General features: G+C 38.2%; 1 protein-coding gene across 1 annotated transcript in view; it reads left to right on the top strand.

Annotated features, from left to right (window-relative positions):
* Positions 1 to 283: 283 nt before the first annotated feature.
* CNTN1 (contactin 1) overlaps positions 284 to 17,205 on the top strand; it is a 253,374-nt gene continuing 236,452 nt past the window's right edge. Inside the window, exon 1 of the mRNA XM_065048651.1 lies at positions 284 to 518. The gene's annotated coding sequence lies outside the window, so the exon portion shown is untranslated. The remainder of the gene's footprint in view (positions 519 to 17,205) is intronic.

The following is a 17,205-nucleotide window of genomic DNA, read 5'->3' as shown; positions in this document are numbered from 1 at the left end:
GATGCTGAAAAGCCCTCGCGCCCTTGTCACTGCTCACTCTCGGCGCTCCTAGTTTGACGGGGCGACCCTCTCGCTGCCTCTCATCCCGCTCCCCGCGGCCGTGCACCCACCGCAGCCGGGGCTGGTGGACCCCTTCGCTCCTCACCGCGCCGGGCTCAACTCCTCTGCCCAGCTCCCCCCGCTCTGCTGTCACCACCTTCTTCCCTCCCCTCCCACTCCCACTCCCGAGGGCTCTCCCCGCTCTTCCGCAGCGCCCTGCCCTCACCTAGTCTCTCACCTCTCCCCTCAGCCGCTCCCCGCCCTCCCTCACCTCTCCCCTCAGCGGCGCGCTCGCGCGCGCGCACGAGTGACATCACCCCTGTCCAATCAGCCGCCGCCGCTCCCCGCTCGGCCGCGGCGGCCCCGCGCGCGGGCGGCTGTCAAGCGGGCAGCGGGCCGCGCCGTGCCCGTGCCAGGTGCGCGCCGCCGAGGCGGGACGCCGCGGGGTGACAGCCCGGCTGCGCGGCAGCGCTGCACAGGTAGGGCTCGGCACAGCACGGCATGGCTCGGCTCGGCTCGGCTCGCTGCGGGGCGGCTGCGTGTCCCCTACCCGCTTTGCGCAGCGGGTCCCGCTGCAGAGACGCGAGTGCGAGCCGCTGCCGCGGCGCTGCCTCGGGTGCGGGGAGAGGGCAGTCCCCGGCAGCGGGTGGTTCCGGGGAGAGGGACGCCGCCGCGGGTGGGTTTGCGTGGGCGGGGACCGTGTCGCGGCGGGGAGTCAACTTTCCCGGCCGGCGGAGCCGGGGGAACGGGGGCAGATGCGGAGCTGCGGGCGGCCGCGGCCTCAGGTTCCCCCGCGGACGGTACCGGAGCCCGGGCCGCGGGGCCCGTGGCGGTGAGGCGGCCGGGGTGGTGTGTTACACGACGAGGGAAGGGAGGGTGGGGGAGCCGCCCCTTGCCAGGGCGGCTGGGGACGGGATTACAGGGACCCCCGGGCTGCCGAAAGTGGGACGCCTTCCCCGGGTAATCCCCTGGCGAGCGATGTGCCATCGCGGGCCGGGCGGGGGCGACGCGGCTGCCGCCCGGCCCGGGGGTGGGGGCTGCAGCCGAAACCTCAGTCTCCGTTCCGTTTCTGGTTCTTCCTGGCGCATATATGGGTTTGGGCAGCTTGTGGAAAAATGCATCCGTAGTGTGCTCTTACAGCGCATCATTTCAGCACCGCCGTTGCTGCGCGGGTTGTCTGGCAGAGCAGCCTGCACGCCCACGGGCAGCCGCTTCATCTCGTTTACTTGTGTGCGTTTTGGGTGTATTTAATGGTGATCAGCGAAAAGGGGATTTTTTTCTTCCATTGCACATTCTTGCAGTAAAAAGAATAGTGTTTCACTTTGTTTTCCCCTTGTAAAATGCTAATTACGCTGCTTTTCTGTGCCACTTTTCCTAAAACGGCAGTAATTCAGACTGACTGTAGTAACACCTGCTGGTGAGAACAGAAATACCACTTGCGGACGTTGCCATTGCTGAGCTCTGCCAAAAGTCACCTGAAGGGGCTGAGCTGCACACAGAGCGAGGGGCTCTCTAGGAATTCCGTCTGCTTTATGAAGCGCTATTTAATGCCGCTTATAAAAACCTAGCGGAGATTATCTATGCAGTTAATCAACTATGCTCCATTTAGTAATGAAAGTAAACCACGACCTGTGAACTAAGAGTGTTTTCGATGGTTATTATATTAGCGCCCATTAAAAAATATTTAAAGGGCTCTTTAAGGTTTAAAAAATTAAACAATTATGTAATTACTGTATGTACAAATTAGGCAAAAAGATTGCCTAAAAATCTATGCAGTGCAAAGGTGGCTGTATCAAAGGACGTGCTAACAAATATATGTAGTATCACCCTTTTGCATAAAATTACTTCTAAAACAAGTAAAAATAATTAACCCAGGAAATTCTATAAAAGCAGGGAAAACCTTTCTGAAATAACTTGAAGTTATAAAAAAAAAATCTCCATTTTGCTCTTCTGCCATTAGTAACTTTTAAATGTCTTTCTTGAAATATTGTACAAATCCCTATGAAAGGATGATCTTTGGCCCATGTTGCACAAGTGATAATAATCGACCAAAATTTCTTTAATAACAACTTTCCTTAATATTGCAGGAGCCTATTGGTAGCATGGAGCTTTTGTTCGTTTGTTTACATTTGAATGTGTGTTATCAGCATCAGTTGCTCAATTTATGTATTTGTATTTAGTGATAGTTAACATTTCATCAAAATACACCTTATCCATCTAAATTTTGCAAAAAGTAAAAATAAGAAGCTAAGCAAAACTCTCCTGTCTTTGTCCATGTTTGTACTATCTACAATGCTGTTTTAAACTAACAAGAGATCTCCAGTTTTGCTTCTGAAAGACACTAAAACGTAATGCAATCTCAGCACAGCTGCATGATAATGCAGGAACTTACTTGATTTCATAGGATCTTAAATCAAGTATATTAAACACCTTCTGTAAAAGACATCCCACATTATTAAGGTTATGGAACAAAGAGCTTCTAAGTGCCTTTTTGAGCATGCGTTTCTAATAGTCTTAACTACATGATCACTATTTTTTTTTTCTACAGGAGCTCTGTCTCATTCAGTGCACAGGATGAATGGAGCTCACTTAACACAATTCAGTATTTTGGTTTTTATTTATCATTCTCATTGATTGCTGCATGAGCCCATTATTTATTTACTCTGCATTACTCAACTCTGAAGACAGGACTGATAACATCTGTATGGACTTTGCTAATGTGGCTATCATTAAGTGATCAGAATGCCTCACAAATAGTTATTAGTTTATCAAACACTACCTAATGTGAAACTAGACTTTTACAGACAGTGAACACAGGCACAAAGAGGACTAGATGAAAAGTGTCCAATTTGAAATTCCTACCATTCTTGTAAATACATTTGCTACAGTTACAACTGCCATTGGTTTTTAGTAACAGTCCTGAGTGCTCTACACATCTGTGAATGTATCTGCAGAGTGGATGGGAAAAAGAGGAATTCACAGTTAATTACAAACTATGGAAATTTTGGGTTAAAAGGTGTGCATGACAGTAAAAGCAATGGTGGACACTACAATAGGGAGGACTTCAACCATTAAAGCCTTTATGGCATAGTACAGAGCCCCTGACCCCTTTTCTTTCTGCAAGCCCTGCCTCATTCACTGCATCAGGTTCTGTATCCTCTTCTGTGCATGTTCATCCTGTGCACTGAATGAGGCAAGGTAACTTTGAAGAAGCAGTACATGTTTATTTCATTACTGTATAAAAACATACACACTCGAGGGGAGTGAATTATGGTTTCACAGACAACAGACTCGAGGGGAGTAAATTGTTTTACAGACAACAGTGTTTCTAATTTTCATAACTTTTGTGTGGTTGATTTAGTAACCTTAGTAATATTATTTCATGTTGTTTGTGGGGGAAAATGTGGATACAGGTCCCATGTACTTTCTTCTTAGAAAATTAATGGAATTAAAAAAAATCAAAACTAAACCAAGAAAATTCAGAAAATGTTCAGTTCTCAAAGTAAATTTCTTCTTGTGTTACTGTATTGAAACCATAATGGTTATCAACAGAATTGGGAAAGTTGAATCCTTTGCAAAAGCTCTTGAGCTCTTAGAACTCTGAGCAATGGTGTTGTGAGAATACAGTCCCTTTTACCGACACCAGTGATAACGCAGAATGGCATAGTTTGTTGTCCATGTGCCCAGGTACTTCTGATAGTGGAAAACTGGTGAAAGACTGGAGTGCTTTCTATTCCAAGCTTTAGAGAGAGTGTGTCATGGTGGATGAAGGCTACTCTGCCAGTCCTCTGCGAGCACTGTCCTTTATAGTCTCCTAATGACAATCTCCTCATCCTCCTGTAGACAGTCTCAGTCTTCATTTTTAAAATATTGCTGGTCTTAACCATTAAAATTTGTCTTCAGTTTCTTTCTTCAGCCAGTCCTGTCTCTCCTTGCATTTTTCCTGTCAGCTTTCCTTCAATTTACTTTTCTTTGTTCCCCAGAGCTTCCTTTTTTTTTGATTTGCTACATCAGTCCAGTCCAAGACTACATTCTCTACTCAATCTCCACTCACTTTTTCTGTGCTTTTACCAGATGTTGGTCTCAATTTTTATTCCTTTGCATAGACCATAAGGTGGCTTTTGTTGTTCTGCAAACAACACAGGAGTGTCTTAGAAGCTGGTTAGGTTTTGGTACATTTTTAGAGATAAAGGAAAGAGCACAGCATTAACTCAAAGCTTGCTTCTGTTGATGGCTTCAAAATGTAGTCACTAAGCTTTTTATTGGAAGTAAAAGACACTTTTACTGGAAGAAAGAAGGAAGGAAAAAAAAAAAAAGTGGTTCTCCTCCATTGGTCCTTTTAAAAATTGAACTCTTCAATGAATTTTTTAATGAGATATGTTAAATACGCATTTCTGTGTATGCATTGGAAGAAAGCAAGGACAGACAGAACACTCTGCCAAAGTTGTAAGTAGTAGTAAACATTAGAAATGCTGAACAACTTAAATAGATCTAATTATTAAGAGACATTAGCAATTCTAACTGGAGCATATACATGACCCGATGATCTTGAGAGTCTCTTCCAACTGAAATGATTCTGTGATTCTATATACTGTATATTTTGCTTAACCTTGCTAAGTTTTGGGGGTTTCTGGGGTGGTAAATGAAACTGATGAATTAGGATTGGTTTGTGTTTATACTTTTTGTTTGTTTTCAATTTTATATTGTTTTGCTACACCTACTTGAAATAAATATTTACAAAACTGAAATATGATCTGAGATCTGAATAAAATTGTGTTACCACTGCGCCATAGTATTTTGTTTGCGTAAGGTAGTCCTTTTGATACGATTAAAATACTATTTGCAGTAACTTAGTAGCTCTCATGTCTGAAATGGGGAGGCATGGAAGAGTTACCGTTTGCATCACAGATTGAATAATTATTGAGACAACATGTAAAAATATTTTTGTATTTGTGCAATCTTCTTAAGAACTCGTGTGAGCAGTGCAGTGTTGAAATGAGGAAATACACGTATTTGACAAGTTCTTTGCTTGTATTTATGTAATACTTTTATAACTGACACATAGTGGCCAAATGATGTGTTATTCCCATGCACAGGAGTTAGCTTGTAGCACAGCAATCATGATTTAGTAATGAGATCGGTGTTTTTTTTATAGCTTTATTGGAAACATCCTACTTTACAATAGACAATTCAATTTTCTCCAGTTTGCAAAACAGTTGAACACGAGCGTAACTGTAACTTACTGTTGATTCCAATCAAGCCAGTACTCCAAGTTGTTAGGCACGTACTTGGAATTTACAACTGTATTAGTTTCTGCATGAAATTGTTTTTCTTATGCATAAAATTTGAGTAATGCATTTCTGTCTAACAACTACTAAAATTAATTTGTTTGTAAAAATCAAAGAAAGGTGTTGACATAGTCAGCCAGGCATTGGAACAGGTTATTCAGAGAAGTTGTGCCATTTATCTCCTTGAGTTTTCAAGACTCAAATGGATAAAGCCTCCAGCAACCAGATCGAATGCCTGAGCTGACCCTGCTTTGACCAGGAGGTTGGGCTAGAAACCTCCTGACATCCCTTACAACATCAATTATGCTATGAAGTTACCTTGGTGTTCTCTAGAAGGGGGAAACATCAATATACAGCCTGACCTGTGCTTTCTGAAAGGGGAAGGATAGCTGTTCCAACAGGCAAAATGTTTGATGTCTGAATGAAATATGTAATTTTACAAACTGAATTACCTTTTTAGTTTTCATTGGTAATTGTGTTTAAATGCACTGCTAGGTTTGCTTTGTGCATTAGGCAGGGTTGATGTTATATTGTAGGTCTGTTTTATGGGAGATAATCACAGGATTCAGTAGCTTGGTCAGTTAACATTGGTATGTTGTAATGAGCTGTAGTACTTATGTGGTGATACCTCTTCAGTTTCATTGGAAGAAAGATTTCCTTTTATTAATACAGCTGTTTTATATTATGAAACATATTTTTCAAAATCTCTGAATGCAAATATTTAAAACAAACACTGGATGTTGGTAAGTGGAACAGGCTATTAATGATGTTTTAACATCTTAATGTTGTACTTAGTTAAGGTGCTAATCTTTCTGGGAATGAGCAGCCCTTGCTGAATGAGGGAGATAACTTGGTGACCTGTCTCAACCAGAGGGTTGGGACAGCAGAAGCGTGATTCGTTCTAACACATGAGCTGCAGTGAGATGGGGAATTTAGGATTTACCACATCTAGGAAAGAAGTCCATGTTGTGGTAAACTTCTGTATTCTGTAAACTCAGTGGGTTTTTTTTTGAGTACCTGCTTATATTTCAAGTAACATGTGATGCAGTGATGAATGCATTGGTTTTTTGAAAGCTACCTTGATTTTATGAATATCATCAATTCACCTTTCACATACTTTTTTTTTTTTTTTTTTTTTTTTTCCTTACTATGTCTGTTCTTCAAGCTTTTCATGTTCAAGCCTAATCACAGTTTAGGAGAAATAATTTATTTTGCTTCTTGCATGAGAAGAGAGAAGCAGCCTTATACCCTAAATATTTCTTAATGGAAACTTCCTTCCAGATAAGTGCGTTTCCAGCTAGTTCGCTTTCTGTGAAACTTAAAATAAAGCTGATTTTTGTTTTGATAGAGGCAGTCAGTCATCTTGCCAACTACTTTCCTGTAAGACCTAAAATAAAGATAAAAATAAATTAAATGTCTTTATTTTGAAGATCAAACCTGTATCTTCCTTTACCTACTATTATTAGTGAATTTCGCAGAGTGCCTGGTAGGATAACTTCTCTGTTGTTAAAGCTTGCTGTTTCTAGAAGTTAAAAGACTCACTGCTGATGCTAATAGTGCTTTTAGCTAAAGTATTGATTTTTTCACCATGAACATTTTTGAGGAAAGCAAAAATAAAATAATACAGATTAAGATAAATGAGAAAGAGCAGCTAGAAATATATGGTTTATTTTCTGTGTTTCTTGTGAAGAATAAGGCCCTCACTCTTCTGTACTATTGCCAGAAGCCCAGTTCCCCTTGTGTCAGCTGTCTACAGTTCAGTTCTTTTATAAAAATGAACTTTGGAATATTTAACAGTTTCCACTTCAGATTTTCATTATAAAGGAGCTCCAAGGGACACCAGCTGCTGCTGAAATAGATCTTGGAAAGCCAGGCATTCTGAAATGCTCCTTTTCCCCCTTATTTTTGTCACTTCGTGAACTCTCTTTCCTCTTATTATGACTATACCTTTTCTGTCTGACTTTTCCTGGCCCTGTAATTTTTCAAAATTTTCTAACATATCAATGTTTTGAAAAAGTATCCAGTTATGGCACTTATATTAGTGACATCCCTGGAAAAGACATAATCAAGCCATCACAATGGCAAAATTAGTCTACAGCTTGACCATATTAGGTTGTTTTTGAAAGTCACAAACTAAAGACAGATTAAGTGAAAGTCCAGCATTATCTGGGCTTAAAAAATTATGTATGAATTTGTTTTTGATTGTTTCCATTTATTGACTCTCTATATAATACATGAACACTGTGTAAACTATTGAAAACAACAACAAAACAAAAACCAAAGAACCACTGAAGAATAACAAGTGGAGTAGTGCCAATGCTGACTTCTGAGCAACTGGGGTGATAGCTCAGTTATATGTTATTGTTCATCTTCCATTTCAGTTTTGCATTAGATCTTTTTGGGTTTGTTTTGTTTGTTTGTTTGCCTTTTTTTTGTCTTTTTTTTAAGTCATTATAGGTGAAAAGGCTTTTCCTCAGACTTACGGAGGGAATGCTGGATAAGGTCTTCGGTTCTTTGGCTTATCATCGTAGTTCATTGCCTCTTTCATTTCTTGGTGCTGATCTGCCCCATGGCAAAATGTATTGATGCATTAAGTGGAAAATTACAGTATATGGTGAATAATTAATATCACAACCAATTTATCTCAAAATTCTTATCTTTTTGAAAAGTTTATTTGTGTAAGTGGACTATTAGCAGTTTAGATGAAGATTTAATTTCCCTTTAAGTTGCTGGTATTTACAAAATAAGAATCTGGAAAACATTGACAAAACCTAATTAAATTATTAAAAACTTGCATAATGGAAAAAATACGTAACTGTCTCATCTGATGTATTGTTCTGGCCTCATCTAGTTACCATTACTTTAACATGTATTTGTATATATACACAAACATATCTATATGCGTGGTCTTTTTTTTCTCCTCTCAGTGCCATTCTGTTTGTCTGAAGATAGTGGACTGAAGAAGAAAGTTGTCTCTAATAAATACCTCAAGAATATGAAAGGAAAGAGAAGCAGACAATATCAAGTAGGCTGACTTTTAAGAAATTAGTTTAGAAGTTACTAATTGCACTATTCAAATGTCACTGTAAACAGTAGTTCGGGGTACTTGCATCGTATTAATTAAATAAACAAGAAAAACAAAGTATACTTACTCCGTAGTGGATGCGTTTTATTCCTCTGGGGACCTTCTGCCAATATGCACAAAAATGAGTCATTACTTGAGGTGTTTTCTAGAACTGAAGTATTTCTTTCTGTTTATTCTTGGAAAAATCATATTGAATATGAATCAGGAGAAAAAATAATGTAAATTCTCCCTATGAGATGGTGCAGTGGATAATTGTTTTAAAAATATTAAAGAGGTTTTTTTGTTGTTGTTTGTTTTTGATGTAATGGTGAATTGCATTTTATTAGCTAAGAATACTTGAGATGACTAAAGGGGTTTGAATGAAAAAGAATTTATGACATTTTCATTACCCGCAGTTTGTTGGTTCATTTATTATTAGGCTGTGTGATTACAAAGCATGATTTTGGGGCATGGAGAAAAGCGGTATGACTGAGAAGAAAGATTAATTTGCACTTAGTTGTATAGGTGAGATATGAAAAAGATAAATCTGACTAAACCCAGTACTTTGTTTTTGTGGAAATGTGAGTTTTTAACCTGCTGCTCAGAACAGCAGAGTCCTACATAAACTTAAAGGCATAAAGAAAGTTTTGTAGTTAAAACAGCCCCAGGTTTGTAATAAAGCACAGCTGCTCCCATTTCCGCTCACATTCTTTGATTGTAATACGTTCTGTGGGTTCTCTACAGACCAGCTGACCCAGTCTTAAATGTGGCTGAACCATAAAACCTGTTTTGTCTCTTTTCTATGAGATCTTATTTGAAGCATTCAGAAGATATAAAGACTTTTTCTTCTTCACAGTGATTAACTCCACACCAATGTGATGATTCTGTTACAGCATCTTTGTATGATTCAGACCTTCCCTATGCATATACTGGAAGGAAGCACGGAGGTTTAGGATGTGGGTTTGTGTGTGTTTTATTTTACTGGGACAACTCTGAAAGACTCATACTTTAGTGTATTACTGTACACTTATGTATTACCTCAGTTTTATTTACATTCATGTAGCATGGTTTTGTGGCCTACTGATCTTATCCTTGGCAGTGTTGCTAACTGACAGTATTTAAACTGACAGTGATTAGGTAAAGCTTAAAAATAGACACTAATGTTTCCTATGTGTGTGTTTGTTTGTTTTTAAAACACTCTTTCCTCATCTATGCTAATGTGTATTGGTACTAGTGTGACAAGAGAAGAAAGTCTGGAAGGAGTATGTATGCCTTTTTGGCCACCATCAAAAAAAATCTACTCTGTCATATCCACCAGTGAGAACAGGTCACGATTCACTGTTGTGTTATTATTTAATACTCTCAAAGCACCTACAGTGTTTTATGTTACAGAACTACTCAGCCTTCAGACATTCTTTGCAGACCAGCTTGAAGAAAGACTGGTGGATTAATATAAGTACAGTGAAGGATACGGAGCACCTTGAAATTTTTATTTCAGCAGTTTGGCACCTGTCTCTAGACAGCCCCTTGCTCAGGTCAGCACACTTCTAGGTAGAAGTCCCTTGATATTTGTTTGTGACTGTCTGAACTAAAGCACTCCAAACAATTAGGATATTCTTGGCCTATCTTTCAATGATTTTCATGATTAATGAGGCATTAATCTTTTTTTTTTTTTTTTTTTTTTTAGTAGCTATCAAATCTCTTTTTATAAAAAGGGAAAGCATTTATTGTGTGGGTACTAGCTAGATAGTGTGGTATTTAATGGGGTGTGCAAGCAGCCAAAGAAGAGTTGTTTGGTGGTTTGACTTGGAGACATTTAAAATCACAAAATAATTCAAAGGGAAATATGGTTATCCATATAGCTAATTAACTACATTTTGGAAATTTTGGTTTACAGGTTAACTCCAGTTCAGCTTCATAAAACACGGATTATCATAGGAGAGAGTCCAGGGGCTAATTATTGACGGCTCTGAGAGAATCAGTTGTTAAATACTTTCTTTCCAATAGCTTTTGCTTGTCACTTTGTCTTATTCATGTGAAAGTTTTGTCGGAACACAAAATTCAGTAAGGGCTTTTCAGAGTTAAATATAGGCAGATTTACATGAGAAGACATTTATTAGCTGTTAGCATTAGGCCTTAAAACTTTATCATCCAGATGCAAGTTTTGGGCTGGACTGAGCACTCTCTGGCTCTCTGTTTACCATAGCATAGAATAACAATGTTTAGGTGCTTGGAGTAACCTCACTGAACGTGGGTATTGTGCTTCTTCTAAACAGTCCTTCAGGATGTTGCTAAGCACTTACATACAAAGTGTATTTATGTTTGTGGCTTTCTGTCTGTTAATCTACTTTTTATTTTTAAATTCTGACTTAATTATTCCTGGTTTAGGGATCTTTCCTTGGGGATCTGTTTAGTGCACATGAAAAAATGCCAATATGTGCATTTGGGCAGTATTTTTAAATGTTCTTTAATCTTTCTGGCAAATAGTAAAATTTTCTGTTGCTGGATGTATTAGTATTGTTTGTGCTCATGCTTGCCTCTGAATTCCTGGCCCATTAAATCTTGTAAAGCTGTCTTTCATCCTGGGTGGTTCTCTCATCTTCCTTGGAAGTTCTCTTGATGGCCTGGGGAGATCTCCTTGGGTAAACTTGATCTCACTCCTAGGGGTAGGCAGTGAGGAGAAGCTGGGTCAGAGGAGGCAACAGATGATGAGTGCTAACACATTTGCCTAGCCTGTTGTCTGCGTGAGTTTAAATCCACATCAATGATTTAAAATAAATAGTCTGCTTTTGCCCTAGTCTGGATTATGACTGCTCATAAATTTACTGACTATGTCTCAAAAACAGAGAGTCATCTGAGACACATTTCCACAAGTAGCAGGACTGCAGCCAAATCTCATGTTCCTGCAGTTGTCATGTTAGGCCTTTCAAAATCCTTCCAATTTGGAACATAATAACCTATGAAATCATCTATCTGCTTAGAGGCAGTTGTCTTTCAGACTTCGTGGTTATGGAAAGGCACCCAAGAACTGGAGGTCCTGACTTGGTCCGTGAACCTGTTTGCTGTTAATTGAATGGTGACTTCAGAACAGCAGCATCTCAGAAGGCTTGCCAGGCCAAGATTATGGGCTTCAACTGATCCCAGGACATAATATGGAAATGTGCTACCTAATTCATAGTTTGAACTGTAAGCCTGCTCTCTCTCAAAATACCTAAGAAATAAAGAAAGATAAAGAAGACTGTGATACCAGATAAGGACAGATTTTCTTGTATTAAGTACAGGAGCACATATAATCAAATCAAAGATGCAGATTAATATAGCAGGATTATTATTGCTAATCATTTTTTGGAGATTTAATAGAAGAAAATCTGAAGTTGTAGTTCAAGCCAAGCAATTCAAGAAGCTGCTTGGTGGTTGAGTATACTCAAACTATGGACTACGTTTTTGTTAAAATCTTTCACTTTTGCATACACAAAATGCCTTGTTTTCTAAGTACTGGGAGTTCAGTTGTTGCTGTTTGTTGAGGGTTAGGATTGCGGGGTGACAATAAAACCCTGGCAGATGTATTGTTAACCCCCTCTCCCCCCCCACTTCCCCCTTTTTGCCCCTCCCTCTCCCCCCTTTTTCACTAAGGAGAGGCGATTGGGAGGAAAAGAAGGACAGAGAGAAGAGAGTTGGAAAAAAAGTTAAAGATGTTTTACTAATGCTACTAATAAGAATAGAGAAAATAATACAAAATATACAAAATCAATCTTGAAAGTCTCAGCAACCGCAGAGCCGGCAACCAAAGTCCTGGATTAGACTCTGCAGCCAACTGGAGCTGGATTCAGTCTGTCACTAGGCCTCAGTTCGCAGGGACGACTAGCAAGGTCCTCTCCTAATGTCGGCCATAAGGAAAAAGGGAAAAGGGAAAAAGAGCCAAGATCGTCGTGATCTCCCACTTTTATATGAAGTATTCATGTGAATGGAATGCTATACACAGTTGGTCAGTTTCTTGGTCATGGGTTTCTCGTCGCCCCTCTCGTGAGATGTCCATCCATGCTTATCAATAAGTTTGCATTCCATTGCTAGGTTTACCAAAACATGTGTCTGGTTCTCCAGGAAAATGCAGTTAATATGACAGGCAAAATTCACTGAAAGAGAAACTTGTTTTTAGCAAAACCAGGACACTGTTATATTTTAAACAATTTTATTGCTCTTCCTATATTTCTGCATTATAAATGTTTCCAAATAAAAATAATCTTTAATATTTGGCATTCTATGCACATTTTTGAATGCATTTGTGACTTACTCTGTATAATTGGACCACTTCTGAGAGTGGAATCGTTGTCTGCTGATTAATTTATATTTCAGTTAGTTTGCAGGAAGATAGGGACACTTGTAAGAATGAGCTTTTTAGTTGGAAAGTTTTGCATTATTGCATGTAGATAAGTAGAAATGTCTGTATTGTTTTTTAGGTAGTTAATCCTAGAAGTCTGACTTAGAAGACAACTGAAAGCAATGAAGGGATCCTTTATAGATCATTTTCTTAAATTGCTCATCCAGAGCTTTAGGTTTAAATGTTTTCTCAGTTCAGTGTGATATAAAAGCAGAAATATTTGTTGCAGACTTCCAGAAGTATTCTCTCATGGTCTGACAGACAGTTGCAAATAGTGGGGGTTTTTGTTAATTCTGGCTGCAGAAGTGTATACAAACATTACTGTGTCTCTTTTTTCTCTGTTGGTCTAGTGACAGTTGGCAGGTGCTGCCTTCCAATAAGTGAGAGCTGTGAGCCGCACAGCTTGGTAATTGGCATAGAAGTTGGGTAAGGAAATTGCCTCCTTGTCTTATGCTACAATACAGGCTTTTTGAGACAAGTTATTTTCCTTTTCCAGAGAAAATCAGCCATTATTAAGTTTTCTCAAAGAAAAAGTGCACACATGTAGGTAGCATGAGGAAGAAGTACTTGTCCTCAGGGTGCCTTGTCATTTGCTGAACCAACTAAGAGTTGACAGCTGAGTCTCACTGATATTTTTGAGAACCAGTCTAAGAATATTTTGAAAGGTAAATTGGGTGCCTGTTGGGAAAAAAATTAGGTGAACCTACCTGTGTGAAATAAGTGGCAAAATATAATCCTGTACAGGAAAAAAGAAGTTGTCTGTTTGCAGTTATACATAGAAAGGCTCCTTTTCCCCCTCCATTAAAAAATATACTTCTGTACAACTTCTATATCTGAAAATATGATTCTTTGCTCCTTTGTTTTTCTTGTTCTCACTTACTGGAAAACGAGGAAGAAAAGTTATGTTTCTGCAAATTGTAGGAAAAAATACTATTCTGAGATTCAGTTGCAAGTAATTTCTGTCATTAAGATGATTCGTTAGGAATATGCTTACTTCTTTTTGTCACTCAGAATCAGGCTGCTGTACAAATATACCTTGTATGAATAGCAATAATAAGGTCCCCTAAGTAGGTACAGAAACCTGATGGAAGACTGGAAAGTGAAAATGATACAGTTAAAAACATTAAAGCGTGCATGGAAAGCATAGGAATATCTTGGCATCTTCCTTACTGAATACCCCAGCTACTCCTTTAAATTTGTGGTACAAGGAATTTTCTTTCAAGACATATATGATTCTTAAGACAGATGAATAACTTTATATAATATTTAAATTAGAAACCATTTAGGAATTTATCATAAAATACAACTTCTATCTTTACTTGTTGTTTAAAACTGCGTAATTATGCTTGTTGCTGACTGTAAATGATTCATCTTGAAGGTGGTATCAGCAAGTCAGCTAGATTCTCCTTGAAACACAGACTTGATGTGTGTCTTATGTTTTAACCTCATACACCTTTAGTGTCAATACTTCATTCCCTTCTCTTAAGACTATATTACTCTTGTTACTTTGGGTCAGAGAATCATAGCCTTACCCATCTGAAAGAATAATGCCTCCACACCTTTTAGCAATAAAACATTGATACAGCAATGTTACCAAGTTCAATCCTATTTTCCAATTCTTATAAAAATAGTAATGAAAAATCTTACATCAAATGCATTTAATGACTATTTTCTCTAACTTCTGAATTCCAAATCCAAGTGTATTTATTATAACTTCGTGAACTACTTCTGCTGAAGTAGTCACGTTTATTTAAAAATTGTCCTTCCCCTTTCTCAATCACAAATGTTAATAACTTTTGTGCCATTTAACCAAACTTTTATAATTCAAAATTCTGCTCTTGAAGCTTGTGTTACTGTGAAGCTTTCAAGTTGATGCTGATAATGGGAAAAAGTTAAATCTAGTGGTTTACCATAGCTTTAAGGAATATTGCACCCTCTGCAGGTCTTGTAATTCCTAGAAAGAAATAGGAAAAAACATGTTTTTCCACTGTGATTAGCTGCTTATTAGGTCTGACATTAATCACACTTGTGGAAGTCTGCATTGGGAATCATTTACTGACATCAAGGGAGTGGCACTGTCATAAAACTTGTTTTAATGAGCTTTGTCTGCACACAGCTTTGAAGATGAGAAGTAGTTTACTTAACATCTTGTTTTGCCCACAAAAGAGTAGATTAATTCAGCTTTTTAGCTGCTATTAATTGAACAGCTCTCGAAGTCCTATTTGTTCAATGCAAGTAAGATGAGAAGATCTGACCAGCAAATGCAAGAGCACTACAACTACTGTTCTGTTAGTGCTATGCAATATTGTTCTAGCGGCTATTTTACTACATAAAATTATTTTCATATATTATATTTCTGCATGTGTGAACAATATCTGAACCCTAAGAGGATCCCCTTATAACTTACTGTGTTAGCTCCTTGAAGGTTGCTCTAGGTACCTATGTGGATTCTCAGGCAACATTGGCATTAGGTTATACAGAACTTGTAATTTCCATATCCCATCAGATGATCTCTTATGTAGTACCTTGTTGCTTTCCATGGATAGATGTATAGAACAAGGGTGAAATTAAGTTTATTGCTTTGCAAAAGCCATTTCACTAGCTCTGTTTCCTATGTTGATTGGCTGCAAATGGAATAATGATATATTTAAAGAAGTTTTAAATGCTGCTTCTGATCTAAAACGTTTAATTTCTGATGCTTGCTGAAGGCAGCTTGGATGCTTCAAAATGCAAATAAATTTAGGTTGTGCTTTCACCTCTGGAAAAAGTTGAATCTCTTGTGAGTGTTGGCATTACACATCAAACTATAGACGGATTTACAATTGCATAAGGCAGGTTATTTCTCTGCTATTTGGTGTCCATGGGCACTGAGCATTTCATATATCCTTTAGATACAGATTGCAACATAGAGTGATGTTTTAATTTCATTTCAAGACTCTTAATTACCTGAACATTTCATTTGGCTCTGATATGTACCTTGGAGCATATTGGCTGCAGAGTGTTCACTTGATGGTTTCACTATATGGGGCTGTCAATTTTATGTGATGAATAGCTCAGTAATTACTGAGGCATTCTATACTTTGTAACTCTATACCAAATTGTAAAATTCCATTCCTCCTTAAAAATAAAAAAAGCTATTTCAGGTTCATTAGGAATCCCTAAACTATATTTTTAAATAGCATATTTATAGTTCTGAATCTTGAGATAATTTCCTAAGAACCTGGAAGTAAATTAGACAATTAGTTTCTAGTAAAATTAACTAAAACCTGTGTTCTCGTAGGAAATTACTGTCTGCATCTGTCTTCTTTTGATTCCCTTTTTCTTCTGAATGATTATGGTAACGTAACAGCTTGAATTTTTCACCACTTTTAATATTGACATGTTGCGTATAAATATTTGAATGCTTCAGTTTGTCGTAAGTTAAAAAGTTTATGATTTTATAGGCTACAAAAAGGCCGTGTAAATAATGCTTAACTAAGGCTACTCTGTAATTAAAATAAAAAAAGCTGTTGTTGTTTTGTGACAGCTACTTTGCATGTAACAGTTTTTGGCTCCCTAAACGGTTACAATTGACATTCATTTAAAATAGAGTGATTAGAGACCAAGCTTTGAAGTATTTCAGCAATTTTTATGTTGTTATTGCTTAATGACACTCAAGGAAAAAAGTGGTGGGTGTCAGATACCAGCTGGTACCTATCTGCCTCTAAACTTTATTGACTGATATGCTGAAATTTGGGAGGTGGGATGGAAGAAAGTTTTCAGTAGCATTTCATTTTTGGATAGTTCTGCAGTATTTTTGAGCTTCAGTAGCTGACAATGCAATTCCTCATTTTGGAGCAGGCGCTCTACTTTCTTCCGAATTTTCATATGAGTACTTTATTAATTCTAAATATTTTTTGTTCTGATTTTTGCTATTATAAAGATACAGGAATTGAATTTATGAGGAGATATAGTGCTGTATTTTCAAATTTCATGCTCAGATTATTTGTTCATTTGAATATGAATTGAATATACTGTTTAAAAATCAGTAGGATTTGGGGTGGAAAAAGTAAAGTATTTTCAACACCGGTTTGAATACCTATTTCATGTCTCTCTGAGTTACTTTGCATATTGAAATATAGGAATAGATCAAGATTATGATATCCCAGGTGATATAACCTCTTGCTTGCCACAGAAGCAATATATGCATTTTGAGAAAAAAGCAGAGAGTAATTATATATTTTTTCAGTGGATAAGGCCCTGAAAAATTTAAAAGTTGTTGTCTCTCACTTGTAAAAGTCAAAATAATCACTTTACAATATCTTAGTTTTATTAAATAGTGGTGGCTTACAGCAGGATTTCTAAAATTCTTGTAGTGATCAGTTATTCAACATAATATTTCATCTAAAGAGCAGTACTAGAAGAGAAAGGTGACGAGGAATACCTTCTAATTATCA

This window comes from Columba livia, chromosome 1 (assembly GCF_036013475.1).
Source record: "Columba livia isolate bColLiv1 breed racing homer chromosome 1, bColLiv1.pat.W.v2, whole genome shotgun sequence".
Classification (NCBI taxonomy): domain Eukaryota; kingdom Metazoa; phylum Chordata; class Aves; order Columbiformes; family Columbidae; genus Columba; species Columba livia.
The sequence above is the reverse complement of the archived record's forward strand: the minus strand, read 5'-3'. Positions and strand labels throughout refer to the sequence as shown.